The sequence below is a fragment of the Entelurus aequoreus genome, linkage group LG11 (assembly GCF_033978785.1).
Source record: "Entelurus aequoreus isolate RoL-2023_Sb linkage group LG11, RoL_Eaeq_v1.1, whole genome shotgun sequence".
Lineage (NCBI taxonomy): Eukaryota > Metazoa > Chordata > Actinopteri > Syngnathiformes > Syngnathidae > Entelurus > Entelurus aequoreus.
This window is the reverse complement of record NC_084741.1, coordinates 16,725,547-16,745,476: the sequence shown is the minus strand read 5'-3', so window position 1 is coordinate 16,745,476 and position 19,930 is coordinate 16,725,547. Positions and strand designations below refer to the sequence as shown.

General features: G+C 35.7%; 17 non-coding genes across 17 annotated transcripts; 12 read left to right on the top strand and 5 right to left on the bottom strand.

Moving 5' to 3' along the window:
• Positions 1-14: 14 nt before the first annotated feature.
• trnaq-uug (transfer RNA glutamine (anticodon UUG)) lies at positions 15-86 on the bottom strand. Its single transcript has one exon. It is a non-coding gene; the product is annotated as a tRNA-Gln (tRNA).
• Positions 87-268: 182 nt separating this feature from the next.
• trnap-cgg (transfer RNA proline (anticodon CGG)) lies at positions 269-340 on the top strand. The gene has a single exon. It is a non-coding gene; the product is annotated as a tRNA-Pro (tRNA).
• An 895-nt stretch (positions 341-1,235) lies between these two features.
• Positions 1,236-1,307, top strand: trnaq-cug (transfer RNA glutamine (anticodon CUG)). Its single transcript has one exon. It is a non-coding gene; the product is annotated as a tRNA-Gln (tRNA).
• Positions 1,308-2,200: 893 nt separating this feature from the next.
• trnap-ugg (transfer RNA proline (anticodon UGG)) lies at positions 2,201-2,273 on the top strand. The gene has a single exon. It is a non-coding gene; the product is annotated as a tRNA-Pro (tRNA).
• A 3,489-nt stretch (positions 2,274-5,762) lies between these two features.
• On the top strand, positions 5,763-5,834 carry trnap-cgg (transfer RNA proline (anticodon CGG)). The gene has a single exon. It is a non-coding gene; the product is annotated as a tRNA-Pro (tRNA).
• Positions 5,835-7,684: 1,850 nt separating this feature from the next.
• Positions 7,685-7,756, top strand: trnap-cgg (transfer RNA proline (anticodon CGG)). The gene has a single exon. It is a non-coding gene; the product is annotated as a tRNA-Pro (tRNA).
• Positions 7,757-8,643: 887 nt separating this feature from the next.
• On the top strand, positions 8,644-8,715 carry trnaq-cug (transfer RNA glutamine (anticodon CUG)). The gene has a single exon. It is a non-coding gene; the product is annotated as a tRNA-Gln (tRNA).
• Positions 8,716-9,307: 592 nt separating this feature from the next.
• Positions 9,308-9,379, bottom strand: trnar-ccg (transfer RNA arginine (anticodon CCG)). The gene has a single exon. It is a non-coding gene; the product is annotated as a tRNA-Arg (tRNA).
• A 183-nt stretch (positions 9,380-9,562) lies between these two features.
• On the top strand, positions 9,563-9,634 carry trnap-ugg (transfer RNA proline (anticodon UGG)). The gene has a single exon. It is a non-coding gene; the product is annotated as a tRNA-Pro (tRNA).
• Positions 9,635-10,076: 442 nt separating this feature from the next.
• trnaq-cug (transfer RNA glutamine (anticodon CUG)) lies at positions 10,077-10,148 on the top strand. Its single transcript has one exon. It is a non-coding gene; the product is annotated as a tRNA-Gln (tRNA).
• Positions 10,149-10,981: 833 nt separating this feature from the next.
• trnap-agg (transfer RNA proline (anticodon AGG)) lies at positions 10,982-11,053 on the top strand. The gene has a single exon. It is a non-coding gene; the product is annotated as a tRNA-Pro (tRNA).
• A 2,158-nt stretch (positions 11,054-13,211) lies between these two features.
• Positions 13,212-13,283, bottom strand: trnaq-uug (transfer RNA glutamine (anticodon UUG)). The gene has a single exon. It is a non-coding gene; the product is annotated as a tRNA-Gln (tRNA).
• A 183-nt stretch (positions 13,284-13,466) lies between these two features.
• trnap-cgg (transfer RNA proline (anticodon CGG)) lies at positions 13,467-13,538 on the top strand. The gene has a single exon. It is a non-coding gene; the product is annotated as a tRNA-Pro (tRNA).
• A 781-nt stretch (positions 13,539-14,319) lies between these two features.
• Positions 14,320-14,391, bottom strand: trnaq-cug (transfer RNA glutamine (anticodon CUG)). Its single transcript has one exon. It is a non-coding gene; the product is annotated as a tRNA-Gln (tRNA).
• Positions 14,392-14,714: 323 nt separating this feature from the next.
• trnaq-cug (transfer RNA glutamine (anticodon CUG)) lies at positions 14,715-14,786 on the top strand. The gene has a single exon. It is a non-coding gene; the product is annotated as a tRNA-Gln (tRNA).
• Positions 14,787-15,084: 298 nt separating this feature from the next.
• On the bottom strand, positions 15,085-15,156 carry trnaq-cug (transfer RNA glutamine (anticodon CUG)). Its single transcript has one exon. It is a non-coding gene; the product is annotated as a tRNA-Gln (tRNA).
• An 849-nt stretch (positions 15,157-16,005) lies between these two features.
• trnaq-cug (transfer RNA glutamine (anticodon CUG)) lies at positions 16,006-16,077 on the top strand. The gene has a single exon. It is a non-coding gene; the product is annotated as a tRNA-Gln (tRNA).
• The last annotated feature ends 3,853 nt before the right edge of the window (positions 16,078-19,930 follow it).

Genomic DNA, 19,930 nt, shown 5'->3' with positions numbered 1-19,930 from the left:
TCAATAGAGCAAGTTGGTTCCACCAAGACTTGAACTTGGATCACTGGATTCAAAGTCCAGAGTGCTAACCATTACACCATTGAACCAGTATATAATCCAAATGATCCTGCAGTAAAGAGTACTTGATTGGATATAACAGATTTTGTTTGACATTTTTTCAAGAAAATGGTAGTAAATTAAAATTTTGGTTAAAAGTTTACCACAACATGTCAGATCGTGTCCCCTAATTTCCCATTTCATGAGATTATTTGGGTAAGCATGTATGCAGGGCTTGTTGGTCTAGTCGTATGATTCTCGCTTCGGGTGCGAGAGGTCCCGGGTTCAATTCCCGGACAAGCCCTCATGTTTATAAGTCCTATTTTTAATCATAACTTTCTTCCTCGTACACACAGTTGTTGTACATGCGTGACTTTAGACTTGATTTTTAAAAAAAATTCAAACATCACACACTCAAGGGATCAATAACAGTGGTACCTAAATGTATGACCACAGTTTGTTCTAGGACTGAGCTGGTAACCCTTAGTTCATCTATGTATGAAAATGTCAGTGAAACTAAATATGTGTTAAAAGTGCAATAAGGTAACTGAGCTTCAGATTATGTCCTCCATTGAAACCTCACATTTCATGAAATTTGTTGAAAAATCGTGTTTCAGGGCTTGGTATATATAAACATATATACTGTATATACATACAGTGATGGGCAGTAACAAGCTACATGTAGCTAAGCTATGTAGCTCAACTACATTTTCCAGTAGCTTAGCGGTTACTTAGCAATTTTTTTACGAGTAGCTTTTCCTGTAGCTTAGCTACTTTTAGACCCATGTAGCGAGGTAGCTTACATCAAAGCTACATAGAGAGAAGATGAGAGAGAGAACGTACGGAGAAAATACAGTAACCTGGATGATTGAGAACATCCATACATATGGAGAAAATCCATGATGATTGGCTAAGGTTAGGTTAAAACATTACAGACGGGCCAATCAGAGGCAAGATAAACTCGTAAGCAAAATCATAACAGACATGCACTCATGTCACATGACAACGAGAGAGTACGAGACAGGGGGACGCTTCAAGCTGACGACTCTCCCGCAGGTTACATTTTTGACTGTGAACTTCATTTTGAACTTTATCTCCTTTTTTCAGACATCACACACTCAAGGGATCAATGACAATCTATCAAATCAAATCAAGTACTGTGTACTGTAGGATCACATTGTTTTACATGTACATTTACAGGTTCCATGGTGTAATGGTTAGCACTCTGGACTCTGAATCCAGTGATCCAAGTTCAAGTCTTGGTGGAACCTTCATGTCACATTAGAGTGATTAGTGTTCAATATGACCTCCGTTTGATTAGTGGTTACATGAAAAATGCAAATAAATTAAATTTCTGTGAAAAGTAGGAAAGTGTTCATTTTCAGATTGTGTCCCTGATATGATTATGAGTCATGTTTCCCTCATACACACAGTTGTCTTTATATGTGTGACTTTTAAACTTGATGTTAAACTTTTCCCTTAATATTCCATACATCACACACTCAGATCAATAAAAACCTCTGAAATAAATACAGTTGTGTCTCAACTTGCGAGCTCTATTTGTTCTAGGACTGAGGTCGTAAACCCTCAGTTTATTTATGCATGAAAATGGTAGTCAATCAAAATATGTGTTAAAAGTGCAGTTTGAAATAGTTTCATCTATTGAAACATTTAATTTTATGTTTGCCACATTATTTTACAGGGCTTGTTGGTCTAGTCGTATGATTCTCACTTCGGGTGCTATATTCAATCAAATATTTCCCTCGTAATAAAAGCTGTTGTTACATTTGTGACTTTAGACTTGATTTTGAAAACTTTTTCAGACATCACACATTTAAGGGATCCATAAAAATCTATCAAAGTAATTACAGTGGTATTACTGAACAACTTACCACTTCAATAGTGCAAGTTGGTTCCACCAAGAACTGAACTTGGATCACTGGATTCAGAGTCCAGAGTGCTAACCATTACACCATGGAACCTGTATAAGAACCCAAATCATCCTGCAGTAAGGAGTACTTGATTGGATATAACAGATTTTGTTTGACATTTTTTAATGAAAATGGTAGTAAATTAAAATGTTGGTTAAAAGTTTAACACAAAATTTCAGATCGTGTCACCTAATTTCACATTTCATGAGATTAGTTGGGCAAAGTTGAATGCAGGTCTTGTTGGTCTAGTTGTATGATTCTCGCTTTGGGTGCGAGAGGTCCCGGGTTCAATTCCCGGACAAGCCCTTGTGTATTGAAGTCCAATTTCTGGACGTAACTTTCTTCCTCGAACACACAATGTTTTCAAACAACAACCACTCAAGGGATCAATAACAGTGGTACCTAAATGTATGACCACAGTTTGTTCTAGGACTGAGCTGGTAACCCTTAGTTCATCTACGTATGAAAATGTCATTGAATCTAAATATGTGTTAAAAGTGCAATAAGGTTACCAAGATCAGTCCCCTATTAAAATGTCAGATTGCATGAGTTTTGTTGGAAAGGCTTTTTGTTCTCGTCATAGGATTCTCCCGCAAAGTGAGAGACGCCCTGTGTTGAAATCCTGGACAAACGCCGAAGTCTTTAAGTCCTGTTTTCAGCACACACTCAAGGGATCAATGACAATCTATCAATCCAATCAAGTACTGTGTACTGTAGGATCACATTGTTTTACATGTACATTTACAGGTTCCATGGTGTAATGGTTAGCACTCTGGACTCTGAATCCAGTGATCCAAGTTCAAGTCTGGGTGGAACCTTCTTGTAACATTAGAGTGATTAGTGATCAGTAAGACCTCCATTTGAATATTTTCACATGAAAAAAGGAGCGATTCTAAATTTTACTTAAAAGTACAATGTTGTAGTCCAGTTTCAAATTGTGATCCTTATATTCTTATCTGGTTAAATAAAGGTTCTAGTTCTAGTTTATATGTTTATAAGTCCTGTTTTTAGTCACAAACTTTCCCTCGTACACACAGTTGTCTTTACATTTGTGACTTTAAACTTTTACATCAATATTCCATACATCACACACTCAAGAGATCAATAAAAACCTCTGAAATAAATACAGATGTGTCTCAACTTCCGAGCTCTATTTGTTCTTGGACTGAGGTCGTAAACCCTCAGTTTATTTATGCATGAAAATGGTAGTCAAATAAAATATGTGGTAAAAGTGCAGTTTCAGATTGTGGCCCCTATTAAAAGATTAAAACATTTTTAAAAGATGTTTGCCGTCATGTCTTAAAGGCTTGTTGGTCTAGTCGTATGATTCTCGCTTAGGGTGCGAGAGGTCCCGGGTTCAATTCCCAGACAAGCCCTTATGTTTGTAAGACCTATTTTTAGTCACAACTTATCTTTCTTGTACACACAATTGTTGTTACATTCGTGACTTATCAAATACAGTGTTACCTAAATGTATGACCACAGTTTGTTCTAGGACTGAGCTGGTAACCCTTAGTTCATCTATGTATGAAAATGTCAGTGAATCTAAATAAGTTTGAAAGTGCAATAAGGTAATCAAGTTTCAGATTGTGTCCCCTATTCAAATCTCACATTACATAACATTTGTTGTTAAGTCTTGCTCCAGGATTTCTTAGCCTGGTCGTACCCTTCTTGCTGAGGGTGTGAGAGATGGTCTGGGTTCAAATTCTGTACAAGCTTTTATGTCTTTAAGTCCTGTTTTCAGTCATTACTTTTTACCTCGTACACACATAGTCATATTTCTTTCTACTTTTGACTGTGAACTTCATTTTATTTGAGCTCATTTAATTTCCTTTACTTTTGTCCTCTGTGTATTTCATTTATATGTGCATGTCTCATGACACATTATCTGTAATATTAGCTGCATTTCTAAATGTGTGCCATGTTGTTCCAGACCACAGCAAACGTTACCCAGCTTGCAAAGATTGTAATACATCCGTTAGAGGAAAACAGCCTGTCCTTTCCTCTAATTTGGGTACACACATCTATACCTTTGGCAGTTTTACCCTCTGAGACACTTACTTAATGTGTTGCCTTCATTATAAGACTTACATAAGGCTTTTAACATTTTGCGGCTCCAGACAGATTTGTTTTTTGTATTTTTAGTCCAATATGGCTCTTTCAACATGTTGGGTTGCAGACCCCTGGTCTAGTCGCGTAATTCTCGCTTTGGGTGTGAGAGGTCCTGGGTTCAATTCCAGGTCAAGCCCTTACGTTAATAAGGTCAATCATCATTTTTTGTTGTTGTTACGTTTTTCACTTTAGACTCGAATTTGAACATTTTTGCAGACATGACACACTCAAGAGATCAATAAAAATATATGATATCAAATATATTGGTACTTAAATTTATGACTAGTTTGTTCTAGGACTGAGCTGGTAACCCTTAGTTCATCTATGTATGAAAATGTCAGTGAATCTAAATATGTGTTAAAAGTGCAATAAGGGAACCGTGATTTAGATGAAGTCCCCTATTAAAATCTCAGATTTCATGACTTTAGTTGGGAAGTCTTGGTCCATGGCTTGTTCTTCTCATTATAGGACTCTCACGCAGGGTGAAACAAGCCCTGGGTTCAAATCCTAGACAAATGCTAATGTCTTTTAGTCTTGTTTTCAGTCACTACTTTTTACATCGTACACACATCCATTTTTTACTCTTAATTTGATTTTAAACTTTGATCACCTTTTTTCAGATAGCGCACACTCAAGGGATCAATGACAATCTATCAAATCAAATCAAGTACTGTGTACTGTAGGATCACATTGTTTTACATGTACATTTACAGGTTCCATGGTGTAATGGTTAGCACTCTGGACTCTGAATCCAGTGATTCAAGTCTTGGTGGAACCTTCTTGTAATATTAGTGTTCAGTATGACCTTCATTTGATTAGTGGTTACATGAAGAATGCAAATAAATTACATTTTTGTGGAAAATAGTTTTTTGTCCATTTTCAGATTGTGTCCCTTATATGTTTATGAGTCATGTTTTTATTCCTAACTTTTTCCCTTTTACACACAGTTGTCTTTATATGTGTGACTTTAAACTTGATTTTAAACTTTTCCCTTAATATTCCATACATCACACACTCAAGAGATCAATAAAGATCTCTGAAATAAATACAGTTGTGTCTCAATTTACGAGCTCTATTTGTTCTAGGACTGAGGTCGTAAACCCTCAGTTTATTTATGAATGAAAATGGTAGTCAATCAAAATATGTGTTAAAAGCACAATTTCAAATAGTGTCATCTATTAAAACATTTTATTTTTTAAAGATGTTTGCCACTTTATTTTACAGGGCTTGTTGGTCTAGTCGTATGATTCTCACTTCGGGTGCTACACTCAATCAAATATTTCCCTCGTACACACAGTTGTTGTTACATTTGTGACTTTAGACTTGATTTTGAAAAAAAATTTCAGACATTACACATTTAAGGGATCCATAAAAATCTACCAAAGAAACTACAGTGGCATTACTGAACAACTTGCCTCTTCAATAGTGCAAGTTGGTTCCACCAAGACTTGAACTTGGATCACTGGACTCAAAGTCCCGAGTGCTAACCATTACACCATGGAACCTGTAAATAATCCAAAAGATCCTGCAGTAAAGAGTACTTGATTGGATATAACAGATTTTGTTTGACATTTTTTCATGAAAATGGTAGTAAATTAAAATGTTGGTTAAAAGTTTACCACAACAAGATCGTGTCCCCTAATTTCCCATTTCATGAGATTATTTGGGTACGTATGTATGCAGGGCTTGTTGGTCTAGTCGTATGATTCTCGCTTCGGGTGCGAGAGGTCCCGGGTTCAATTCCCGGACAAGCCTTCATGTTTATAAGTCCTATTTTTAATCATAACTTTCTTCCTCGTACACACAGTTGTTGTACATGCGTGACTTTAGACTTGATTTTTTAAAAAAATTCAAACATCACACACTCAAGGGATCAATAACAGTGGTACCTAAATGTATGACCACAGTTTGTTCTAGGACTGAGCTGGTAACCCTTAGTTCATCTATGTATGAAAATGTCAGTGAAACTAAATATGTGTTAAAAGTGCAATAAGGTAACTGAGCTTCAGATTATGTCCTCCATTGAAACCTCACATTTCATGAAATTTGTTGAAAAATCGTGTTTCAGGGCTTGGTATATATAAACATATATACTGTATATACATACAGTGATGGGCAGTAACAAGCTACATGTAGCTAAGCTATGTAGCTCAACTACATTTTCCAGTAGCTTAGCGGTTACTTAGCAATTTTTTTACGAGTAGCTTTTCCTGTAGCTTAGCTACTTTTAGACCCATGTAGCGAGGTAGCTTACATCAAAGCTACATAGAGAGAAGATGAGAGAGAGAACGTACGGAGAAAATACAGTAACCTGGATGATTGAGAACATCCATACATATGGAGAAAATCCATGATGATTGGCTAAGATTAGGTTGAAACATTACAGACGGGCCAATCAGAGGCAAGATAAACTCGTAAGCAAAATCATAACAGACATGCACTCATGTCACATGACAACGAGAGAGTACGAGACAGAGGGACGCTTCAAGCTGACGACTCTCCCGCAGGTTACATTTTTGACTGTGAACTTCATTTTGAACTTTATCTCCTTTTTTCAGACATCACACACTCAAGGGATCAATGACAATCTATCAAATCAAATCAAGTACTGTGTACTGTAGGATCACATTGTTTTACATGTACATTTACAGGTTCCATGGTGTAATGGTTAGCACTCTGGACTCTGAATCCAGTGATCCAAGTTCAAGTCTGGGTGGAACCTTCTTGTAACATTAGAGTGATTAGTGTTCAGTATGACCTCTGTTTGATTAGTGGTTACATGAAAAATGCAAATAAGTTAAATTTCTGTGAAAAGTAGGAAAGTGTTCATTTTCAGATTGTGTCCCTGATATGTTTATGAGTCATGTTTCCCTCATACACACAGTTGTCTTTATATGTGTGACTTTTAAACTTGATGTTAAACTTTTCCCTTAATATTCCATACATCACACACTCAGATCAATAAAAATCTCTGAAATAAATACAGTTGTGTCTCAACTTACGAGCTCTATTTGTTCTAGGACTGAGGTCATAAACCCTCAGTTTATTTATGCATGAAAATGGTAGTCAATCAAAATATGTGTTAAAAGTGCAGTTTGAAATAGTTTCATCTATTGAAACATTTAATTTTATGTTTGCCACATTATTTTACAGGGCTTGTTGGTCTAGTCGTATGATTCTCACTTCGGGTGCTATATTCAATCAAACATTTCCCTCGTAATAAAAATTGTTGTTACATTTGTGACTTTAGACTTGATTTTGAAAACTTTTTCAGACATCACACATTTAAGGGATCCATAAAAATCTATCAAAGTAATTACAGAACAACTTACCGGTTCAATAGTGCAAGTTGGTTCCACCAAGAACTGAACTTGGATCACTGGATTCAGAGTCCAGAGTGCTAACCATTACACCATGGAACCTGTATAAGAATCCAAATGATCCTGCAGTAAGGAGTACTTGATTGGATATAACAGATTTTGTTTGACATTTTTTAATGAAAATGGTAGTAAATTAAAATGTTGGTTAAAAGTTTAACACAAAATTTCAGATCGTGTCACCTAATTTCACATTTCATGAGATTAGTTAAGCAAAGTTGAATGCAGGGCTTGTTGGTCTAGTCGTATGATTCTCGCTTCGGGTGCGAGAGGTCCAGGGTTCAATTCCCGGACAAGCCCTCGTGTTTATAAGTCCTATTTTTAATCATAACTGTCTTCCTCGTACACACAGTTGTTGTACATGCGTGACTTTAGACTTGATTTAAAAAAAAAAATTCAAACATCAAGGGATCAATGACAGTGGTACCTAAATGTATGACCACAGTTTGTTCAAGTACTGAGCTGGTAACCCTTAATTCATCTATGTATGAAAATGTCAGTGAATCTAAATATGTGTTAAAAGTGAAATAAGGTAACTGAGTTTCAGATATTTCCTCCATTGAAACCTCATATTTCATGAAATTTGTTGAAAAATCGTGTTTCAGGGCTTGGTATATATAAACATATATACTGTATATACATACAGTGATGGGCAGTAACAAGCTACATGTAGCTAAGCTATGTAGCTCAACTACATTTTCCAGTAGCTTAGCGGTTACTTAGCAATTTTTTTACGAGTAGCTTTTCCTGTAGCTTAGCTACTTTTAGACTCATGTAGCGAGGTAGCTTACATCAGAGCTACATAGAGAGAAGATGAGAGAGAGAACGTACGGAGAAAATACAATAACCTGGATGATTGAGAACATCCATACATATGGAGAAAATCCATGATGATTGGCTAAGGTTAGGTTGAAACATTACAGACGGGCCAATCACAGGCAAGATAAACTCGTAAGCAAAATCATAACAGACATGCACCCATGTCACATAACAACGAGAGAGTCCAAGACAGAGGGACGCTTCAAGCTGACGACTCTCCCGCAGGTTAAATTTTTGACTGTGAACTTCATTTTGAACTTTATCTCCTTTTTTCAGGCATCACACACTCAAGGGATCAATGACAATCCATCAAATCAAATCAAGTACTGTGTACTGTAGGATCAAATTGTTTTACAAGTAAATATACAGGTTCCATGGTGTAATGGTTAGCACTCTGGACTCTGAATCCAGTGATCCAAGTTCAAGTCTTGGTGGAACCTTCTTGTCACATTAGAGTGATTAGTGTTCAGTATGACCTCTGTTTGATTAGTGGTTACATGAAAAATGCAAATAAATTAAATTTCTGTGAAAAGTAGGAAAGTGTTCATTTTCAGATTGTGTCCCTGATATGTTTATGAGTCATGTTTCCCTCATACACACAGTTGTCTTTATATGTGTGACTTTTAAACTTGATGTTAAACTTTTTCCTTAATATTCCATACATCACACACTCAAGAGATCAATAAAAATCTCTGAAATAAATACAGTTGTGTCTCAACTTACGAGCTCTATTTGTTCTAGGACTGAGGTCGTATACCCTCAGTTTATTTATGCATGAAAATGGTAGTCAATCAAAATATGTGTTAAAAGTGCAGTTTGAAATAGTTTCATCTATTGAAACATTTAATTTTATGTTTGCCACATTATTTTACAGGGCTTGTTGGTCTAGTCGTATGATTCTCACTTCGGGTGCTATATTCAATCAAATTTTTCCCTCGTAATAAAAGTTGTTGTTACATTTGTGACTTTAGACTTGATTTTGAAAACTTTTTCAGACATCACACATCAACTTACCACTCCAATAGTGCAAGTTGGTTCCACCAAGAACCGAACTTGGATCACTGGATTCGGAGTCCAGAGTGCTAACCATTACACCATGGAACCTGTATAAGAATCCAAATGATCCTGCAGTAAAGAGTACTTGATTGGATATAACAGATTTTGTTTGACATTTTTTAATGAAAATGGTAGTAAATTAAAATGTTGGTTAAAAGTTTAACACAAAATTTCAGATCGTGTCCCCTAATTTCACATTTCATGAGCTTAGTTAAGCAAAGTTGAATGCAGGGCTTGTTGGTCTAGTCGTATGATTCTCGCTTTGGGTGCGAGAGGTCCCGGGTTCAATTCCCGGACAAGCCCTTGTGTATTGAAGTCCAATTTCTGGACATAACTTTCTTCCTCGAACACACAATATTTTCATACAACAACCACTCAAGGGATCAATAACAGTGGTACCTAAATGTATGACCACAGTTTGTTCTAGGACTGAGCTGGTAACCCTTAGTTCATCTATGTATGAAAATGTCAGTGAATCTAAATATGTGTTAAAAGTGCAATAAGGTAACCAAGATTTAAGTTCAGTCCCCTATTAAAATGTCCGATTGCATGAGTTTTGTTGGAAAGGCTTTTTGTTCTCGTCATAGGATTCTCCCGCAAAGTGAGAGACGCCCTGTGTTGAAATCCTGGACAAACGCCGAAGTCTTTAAGTCCTGTTTTCAGCACACACTCATCAATGACAATCTATCAATCAAATCAAGTACTGTGTACTGTAGGATCACATTGTTTTACATGTACATTTACAGGTTCCATGGTGTAATGGTTAGCACTCTGGACTCTGAATCCAGTGATCCAAGTTCAAGTCTTGGTGGAACCTTCTTGTAACATTAGAGTGATCCGTAGGATCTTCATTCAATAAAAAATTGTAAGGAAAATGTAGTAAATCTGAAATTGGGTTTATAATTCTTGTTTTCAGTCATGACTTTTCCCCTCGTACACACAGTCACAAGTCTTGTCTTTTTTTACTTTAGACTTGATTTAAACGTTTCCCTCCATTTACTAGACAACTTACACTCAAGGTGTCAATGAAAGAGCTATTAAATCCAATCAAGTACTGTGTACTGCAGGATCGTTGGTTTTAGTGGCTGTACAGGTTCCATGGTGTAATGGTTAGCACTCTGGACTCTGAATCCAGTGATCCAGGTTCAAGTCTTGGTGGAACCATCTTGTAACATTAGAGTGATTAGTGATCAGTAAGACCTCCATTTGAATATTTTCACATGAAAAAAGGAGTGAGTCTAAATTTGACTTAAAAGTACAATGTTGTAGTCCAGTTTCAAATTGTGATCCTTATATTCTTATCTGGTTAAATAAAGGTTCTAGTTCTAGTTTATATGTTTATAAGTCCTGTTTTTAGTCACAAACTTTCCCTCGTACACACAGTTGTCTTTACATTTGTGACTTTAAACTTTTACATCAATATTCCATACATCACACACTCAAGAGATCAATAAAAACCTCTGAAATAAATACAGTTGTGTCTCAACTTACGAGCTCTATTTGTTCTAGGACTGAGGTCGTAAACCCTCAGTTTATTTATGCATGAAAATGGTAGTCAAATAAAATATGTGTTAAAAGTGCAGTTTCAGATTGTGGCCCCTATTAAAAGATTAAAACATTTTTAAAAGATGTTTGCCGTCATGTCTTAAAGGCTTGTTGGTCTAGTCGTATGATTCTCGCTTAGGGTGCGAGAGGTCCCGGGTTCAATTCCCGGACAAGCCCTTATGTTTGTAAGACCTATTTTTAGTCACAACTTATCTTTCTTGTACACACAATTTGTTGTTACATTTGTGACTTATCAAATACAGTGTTACCTAAATGCATGACCACAGTTTGTTCTAGGACTGAGCTGGTAACCCTTAGTTCATCTATGTATGAAAATGTCAGTGAATCTAAATAAGTTTAAAAGTGCAATAAGGTAATCAAGTTTCAGATTGTGTCCCCTATTCAAATCTCACATTACATAACATTTGTTGGTAAGTCTTGCTCCAGGACTTCTTAGCCTGGTCGTACCCTTCTTGCTGAGGGTGTGAGAGATGGTCTGGGTTCAAATTCTGTACAAGCTTTTATGTCTTTAAGTCCTGTTTTCAGTCATTACTTTTTACCTCGTACACACATAGTCATATTTATTTCTACTTTTGACTGTGAACTTCATTTTATTTGAGCTCATTTAATTTCCTTTACTTTTGTCCTCTGTGTATTTCACTTATATGTGCATGTCTCATGACACATTATCTGTAATATTAGCTGCATTTCTAAATGTGTGCCATGTTGTTCCAGACCACAGCAAACGTTACCCAGCTTGCAAAGATTGTAATAAATCCGTTAGAGGAAAACAGCCTGTCCTTTCCTCTAATTTGGGTACACACATCTATACCTTTGGCAGTTTTACCCTCTGAGACACTTACTTAATGTGTTGCCTTCATTATTAGACTTACATAAGGCTTTTAACATTTTGCGGCTCCAGACAGATTTGTTTTTTGTATTTTTGGTCCAATATGGCTCTTTCAACATGTTGGGTTGCAGACCCCTGGTCTAGTCGCGTAATTCTCGCTTTGGGTGTGAGAGGTCCTGGATTCAATTCCAGGTCAAGCCCTTACGTTAATAAGGTCATTTTTTTTGTTGTTACGTTTTTGACTTTAGACTCGAATTTGAACATTTTTGCAGACATGACACACTCAAGAGATCAATAAAAATATATGATATCAAATATATTGGTACCTATGACTAGTTTGTTCTAGGACTGAGCTGGTAACCCTTAGTTCATCTATGTATGAAAATGTCAGTGAATCTAAATATGTGTTAAAAGTGCAATAAGGGAACCGAGATTTTGATGAAGTCCCCTATTAAAATCTCAGATTTCCTGAGTTTAGTTGGGAAGTCTTGGTCCATGGCTTGTTCTTCTCATTATAGGACTCTCACGCAGGGTGAAACAAGCCCTGGGTTCAAATCCTGGACTAATGTCTTTTAGTCTTGTTTTCAGTCACTACTTTTTACATCGTACACACATCCATTTTTTACTCTTAATTTTATTTTAAACTTTGATCTCCTTTTTTCAGATAGCGCACACTCAAGGGATCAATGACAATCTATCAAATCAAATCAAGTACTGTGTACTGTAGGATCACATTGTTTTACATGTACATTTACAGGTTCCATGGTGTAATGGTTAGCACTCTGGACTCTGAATCCAGTCATCCAAGTTCAAGTCTTGGTGGAACCTTCTTGTAACATTAGAGTGATTAGTGTTCAGTATGACCTCCATTTGATTAGTGGTTACATGAAAAATGCAAATAAATTAAATTTATGTGAAAAGTAGGGTATTGTCCATTTTCAGATTGTGTCCCTTCTATGTTTATGAGTCATGTTTTTATTCCTAACTTTTTCCCTTTTACACACAGTTGTCTTTATATGTGTGACTTCAAACTTGATTTTAAACTTTTCCCTTAATAGTCCATACATCACACACTCAAGAGATCAATAAAAATCTCTGAAATTAATTCAGTTGTGTCACAACTTACGAGCTCTATTTGTTCTAGGACTCAAGTCGTAAACCCTCAGTTTATTTATGCATGAAAATGGTAGTCAATCAAAATATGTGTCAAAAGCACAATTTCAAATAGTGTCATCTATTAAAACATTTAATTTTATTTTTGCCACATTATTTTACAGGACTTGTTTGCCTAGTAGTATGATTCTCACTTCGGGTGCTATATTCAATCAAATATTTCCCTCGTACACACAGTTGTCGTTACATTTGTGACTTTAGACTTGATTTTGAAAACTTTTTCAGACATTACACATTTAAGGGATCCACAAAAATCTATCAAACAAAATACAGTGGTATTACTGAACAATTTTTCACTTCAACACTGCAAGTTGGTTCCACCAAGACTTGAACTTGGATCACTGGATTCAAAGTCCAGAGTGCTAACCGTTACACCATAGAACCTCTGTATGCATACAAATGATCCTGCAGTAAACATTACTTGATTGGATATAACAGATTTTGTTTGACATTTTTTAATGAAAATGGTAGTAAATTAAAATGTTGGTTAAAAGTTTAACACAAAATTTCAGATCGTGTCCCCTAATTTCACATTTCATGAGATTAGTTGGGCAAACATGTATGCAGGGCTTGTTGGTCTAGTCGTATGATTCTCGCTTCGGGTGCGAGAGGTCCCGGGTTCAATTCCCGGACAAGCCCTCGTGTATTTCAGTCCGATTATTAAACATAACTTTCTTCCTCGAACACACGATGTTTTCAATCAACAACCACTCAAGGGATCAATAACAGTGTTACCTAAATGTATGACCACAGTTTGTTCTAGGACTGAGGTGATAACTCTTAGTTCAACTATGTATGAAAATGTCAGTGAAACTAAATATTTGTTAAAAGTGCAATAAGGTAACCAAGATTTAAATTCAGTCCCCTATTAAAATCTTAGATTGCATGAGTTTTGTTGGAAAGGCTTGTTGTTCTCTTCATAGGATTCTCGCGCAAGGTGAGAGACGCCCTGTGTTGAAATCCTGGACAAACGCCAAAGTCTTTAAGTCCTGTTTTCAGCACACACTCAAGGGATCAATGACAATCTATCAAATCAAATCAAGTACTGTGTACTGTAGGATCACATTGTTTTACATGTACATTTACAGGTTCCATGTTGTAATGGTTAGCACTCTGGACTCTGAATCCAAGTTCAAGTCTTGGTGGAACCTTCTTGTCACATTAGAGTGATTAGTGTTCAGTATGACCTCCATTGGCAAGTTTTTTGCAAGAAAAAATGAGTGCATCTTAATTTTGCCTAAAAGTACAATGGTGTAGTGTAGTTTAAAATTGTGCTCCTTATATGTTTATAAGTCCTGTTTTTAGTCACAACTTGTTCCTTTGTTCACACAGTTGTCTTTACATTTGTGACTTTAGAATTGATTTTGACCATTTTTTCAGGCATCACACACTCAAGGGATCCATAAAAGCTACTGCAAGTTGGTTCCACCAAGACTTGAACTTGGATCACTGGATTCAGAGTCCAGAGTGCTAACCATTACACCATGGAACCTGTAAATGTACATGTAAAACAATGTGATCCTACAGTACACAGTATTGCTTAAATTTGATAGATTGTCATTGATCCCTTGAGTGTAAGTTGTCAGGAAAATGGAGGGAAACGTTTAAATCAAGTCTAAAGCAAAAAAAAAAGACAAGACTTGTGACTGTGTGTACGAGGGGAAAAGTCATGACTGAAAACAGGAATTATAATTTAAACACAAGGACTTGTCCAAGACCAACAAACTCTGCAACAAGATTGCCAAACAAATATTATAAAATGTGAGATTTTAATAGGGGCCACAATCTTTAATCCATAATTTAGAAGATATTACAGGTTCCATGGTGTAATGGTTAGCACTCTGGACTCTGAATCCAGTGATCCAAGTTCAAGTCTTGGTGGAACCTTCTTGTAACATTAGCGTGCCTAGTGTTCAGTATGACCTCCCTTTGAAAGTTTTTTGCAAGAAAAAATGAGTGCAGCTTAATTTTGCCTATAAGTACAGTAGTCCAGTTTCAAATGGTGCTCCTTTTATGTTTTTAGTCACAAATTGTTCCTTCGTACACAAAATTGTCATTACATTTGTGACTTTAGAATTTATTTTGACCATTTTTTCAGACATCACACACTCAAGGATCAATAAAAACATATCAAATCAATTACAGCTGTATTACTGAATAATGCGTCACTTAAATTATTGCAGGTTGGTTCCACCAAGACTTGAACTTGGATCACTGGATTCAGAGTCCAGAGTGCTAACCATTACACCATGGAACCTGTAAATGTACATGTAAAACAATGTGATCCTACAGTACACAGTATTGATGAAATTTAATAGATTGTCATTGACACCTTGATTGTAAGTTGTCAGGAAAATGGAGGGAAACGTTTAAATCAAATCTAAAGTAAAAAAAGACAAGACTTGTGACTGTGTGTACGAGGGGAAAAGTCATGACTGAAAACAAGAATTATAATTTTAACACAAGGACAATCAGGACGTTTTGGCGTCTTCTTTTGAGTTTCCCTTAGAATGTGAGAGTGCCTGGATTCAAATCCTCGACAATCCCTTAGTTCTTTAGGTCCTGTTTTCAGTCATTACTTTTTCCCTCGTACACACAAAGTCTTTTTTTTTTTTTCCATTTTTGACTGTGAACTTGATTTTCAACTTTTATCTCCTTTTTTCAGACATCACACATTCAAGGGATCAATGACAATCTATCAAATCCAATCAAGTACTGTGTACTGTAGGATCACATTGTTTTACACGTACATTTACAGGTTCCATGGTGTAATGGTTAGCACTCTGGACTCTGAATCCAGTGATCCAAGTTCAAGTCTGGGTGGAACCTTCTTGTAACATTAGAGTGATCCGTGGGATTTTCATTCAATAAAAAATTGTAAGAAAAATGTAGTAAATTTGAAATTGGGTTTATAATTCTTGTTTTCAGTCATGACTTTTCCCCTCGTACGCACAGTCACAAGTCTTGTCTTTTTTTTAACTTTAGACTTGATTTAAACGTTTCCTTCCATTTACTAGACAACTTACACTCAAGGTGTCAATGAAAGAGCTAATAAATCCAATCAAGTACTGTGTACTGCAGGATCGTTGGTTTAAGTGGCTGTACAGGTTCCATGGTGTAATGGTTAGCACTCTGGACTCTGAATCCAGTGATCCAAGTTCAAGTCTTGGTGGAACCATCTTGTAACATTAGAGTGATTAGTGATCAGTAAGACCTCCATTTGAATATTTTCACATGAAAAAAGGAGTGAGTCTAAATTTGACTTAAAAGTACAATGTTGTAGTCCAGTTTCAAATTGTGATCCTTATATTCTTATCTGGTTAAATAAAGGTTCTAGTTCTAGTTTATATGTTTATAAGTCCTGTTTTTAGTCACAAACTTTCCCTCGTACACACAGTTGTCTTTACATTTGTGACTTTAAACTTTTACATCAATATTCCATACATCACACACTCAAGAGCTCAATAAAAACCTCTGAAATAAATACAGTTGTGTCTCAACTTAAAAGCTCTATTTGTTCTAGGACTGAGGTCGTAAACCCTCAGTTTATTTATGCATGAAAATGGTAGTCAAATAAAATATGTGTTAAAAGTGCAGTTTCAGATTGTGGCCCCTATTAAAAGATTAAAACATTTTTAAAATATGTTTGCCGTCATGTCTTAAAGGCTTGTTGGTCTAGTCGTATGATTCTCGCTTAGGGTGTGAGAGGTCCCGGGTTCAATTCCCGGACAAGCCCTTATGTTTGTAAGACCTATTTTTAGTCACAACTTATCTTTCTTGTACACACAATTTGTTGTTACATTTGTGACTTATCAAACACAGTGTTACCTAAATGTATGACCACAGTTTGTTCTAGGACAGAGCTGGTAACCCTTAGTTCATCTATGTATGAAAATGTCAGTGAATCTAAATAAGTTTAAAAGTGCAATAAGGTAATCAAGTTTCAGATTGTGTCCCCTATTCAAATCTCACATTACATAACATTTGTTGGTAAGTCTTGCTCCAGGATTTCTTAGCCTGGTCGTACCCTTCTTGCTGAGGGTGTGAGAGATGGTCTGGGTTCAAATTCTGTACAAGCTTTTATGTCTTTAAGTCCTGTTTTCAGTCATTACTTTTTACCTCGTACACACATAGTCATATTTCTTTCTACTTTTGACTGTGAACTTCATTTTATTTGAGCTCATTTAATTTCCTTTACTTTTGTCCTCTGTGTATTTCATTTATATGTGCATGTCTCATGACACATTATCTGTAATATTAGCTGCATTTCTAAATGTGTGCCATGTTGTTCCAGACCACAGCAAACGTTACCCAGCTTGCAAAGATTGTAATAAATCCGTTAGAGGAAAACAGCCTGTCCTTTCCTCTAATTTGGGTACACACATCTATACCTTTGGCAGTTTTACCCTCTGAGACACTTACTTAATGTGTTGCCTTCATTATAAGACTTACATAAGGCTTTTAACATTTTGCGGCTCCAGACAGATTTGTTTTTTGTATTTTTGGTCCAATATGGCTCTTTCAACATGTTGGGTTGCAGACCCCTGGTCTAGTCGCGTAATTCTCGCTTTGGATGTGAGAGGTCCTGGGTTCAATTCCAGGTCAAGCCCTTACGTTAATAAGGTCAACCATCATTTTTTTTTGTTGTTACGTTTTTCACTTTAGACTCGAATTTGAACATTTTTGCAGACATGACACACTCAAGAGATCAATAAAAATATATGATATCAAATATATTGGTACCTAAATTTATGACTAGTTTGTTCTAGGACTGAGCTGGTAACCCTTAGTTCAGGGGTCACCAACCTTTTTGAAACCAAGGGCTACTTCTTGGGTACTGATTACTGCGAAGGGCTACCAGTTAGATACACACTTAAATAAATTGCCAGAAGTAGCCAATGTGCTCAATTGACCTTTAACTCTGTTATTATTAATAATTAATGATATTTATGTTTGTGGAAACACTGATCATCTTAATGATTTCTCACAATAAATATATATAGAAACAGATAAATATCAATATGCAACACTTTATTTTTATATTTTCTCTAAGTGCACATTTTTCAAATTGAACATTTTCAAATGATCACTTCAAAGACATTCTTGTGAAATCACAATATCCCATTTTAACTAGCTAGCCACTAACATTTTTTTAACAAATCATGAATTACTTTGCACCATGTTTGTACAAATAATAACTCATGTAAAATACAAAAGTATACTCTCAAATTTTTAAATCATGTCACACTTTGAACTGGACACCAAATCTGTTATCTGTTTCTTTGTCAGTTAGTGGGAAGCCTGGCATTGCATGCTGTTAACTAGTGTGTTGTACTCTGGTGTGTAACTTGACACTGCAACTCTCAGTGAGTCTTGCAGATGTGCATCAGTGAGGCGTGTTCTGTGTTTGTTCTTGATGAAGTTCATGTCAGAAAAGGCTGATTCACAAAGATAAGATTTTTCCTCATTGTTTGCGGAACCTTCTTAATCTTTTGGACATATTTTCACAGCAATCTGGCCTTAAGCTTAATTATGATAAATGTAAAATGTTAAGGATCGGAAATCTAAAGGGAACGTCCTTTCGAATGGAATGCAAAGTGCCTGTTTTGTGGACAGATGGACCAGTTAACATACTTGGTGTTGTTGTCCCAGAAAATCTGGAAGATCTAGGCTCAGTAAATTATGATAATCGACTAAGAAAGCTGGACAAAATTATGCAATTATGGAAAGGTAAATCCCTAACCTTGTATGGTAAAATGTCTATTGCCAACTCTTTAATTATTCCTCAATTTTTTTATTTGTTTTTGTCATTACCAGCTCCATCACAAAACTTTTTTAAGATTTATGAGCGGATGGTCTTCGATTTTGTCTGGAACGGCAAACCAGAAAAGATTAAAAGAAAGGTTTTGTACAAAGAGAATGAATATGGGGGCCGGAACTTCTCAACCTTGAAGCTATGTGTCTGTCTTTAAAAGCATCAATTGTTCCAAAGATGTATTTAAACATTGAGTGGTACACAAATGTCCTGTTGGACAAAAAACATGTACTGTATCAAAAGAAATTGTATCCTTTTTTACAAGTGATCCCCTCCCAGAGAGTCTGCTGGGAAACATGGCGGGGTTCATAAAGGAAACAATCCACTCATAGTGGTGTTTTCAATTTTATGTGCCAGAAAAAAGAGACAATATTTTGCAGCAGTTAATATGGATGAACTCTAATATTGTAATAGATGGAAAGCCTTTCTTTTGGAAAAATATGTTTGTAAGAGGAATCATTTTTGTCAATGATATTATCAATGAGAATGGTAAAATTATGAAGTATGATGAATTTAGAGCTATGTATGGTGATTCTTGCTCAAGATTTGCATTTTATCAACTAACTGGAGTAATTGGGAAAAGATGGAAACAAATAATTAATTATGGAACTACTAAATTATTAGTTTGTAAACCTCTAATAAGAAATTCTAGTTGGCAAAAAGGAACTAAAATAAATAGAAAAATATATAATTTTTATTTAATAAAGAAATCTTTGAAGGCTGCCTCATACAACACAAATGGAAAATGGGAGGACTTTTTTGACTGACTAAATTAAATTTCTGTGAAAAGTAGGATATTGTCCATTTTCAGATTGTGTCCCTTATATGTTTATGAGTCATGTTTTTATTCCTAACTTTTTCCCTTTTACACACAGTTGTCTTTATATGTGTGATTTGAAACTTGATTTTAAACTTTTCCCTTAATATTCCATACATCACACACTCAAGAGATCAATAAAAATCTCTGAAATTAATTCAGTTGTGTCTCAACTTACGAGCTCTATTTGTTCTAGGACTAAAGTCGTAAACCCTCAGTTTATTTATGCATGAAAATGGTAGTCAATCAAAATATGTGTTAAAAGCACAATTTCAAATAGTGTCATCTATTAAAACATTTAATTTTATTTTTGCCACATTATTTTACAGGACTTGTTTGCCTAGTAGTATGATTCTCACTTCGGGTGCTATATTCAATCAAATATTTCCCTCGTACACA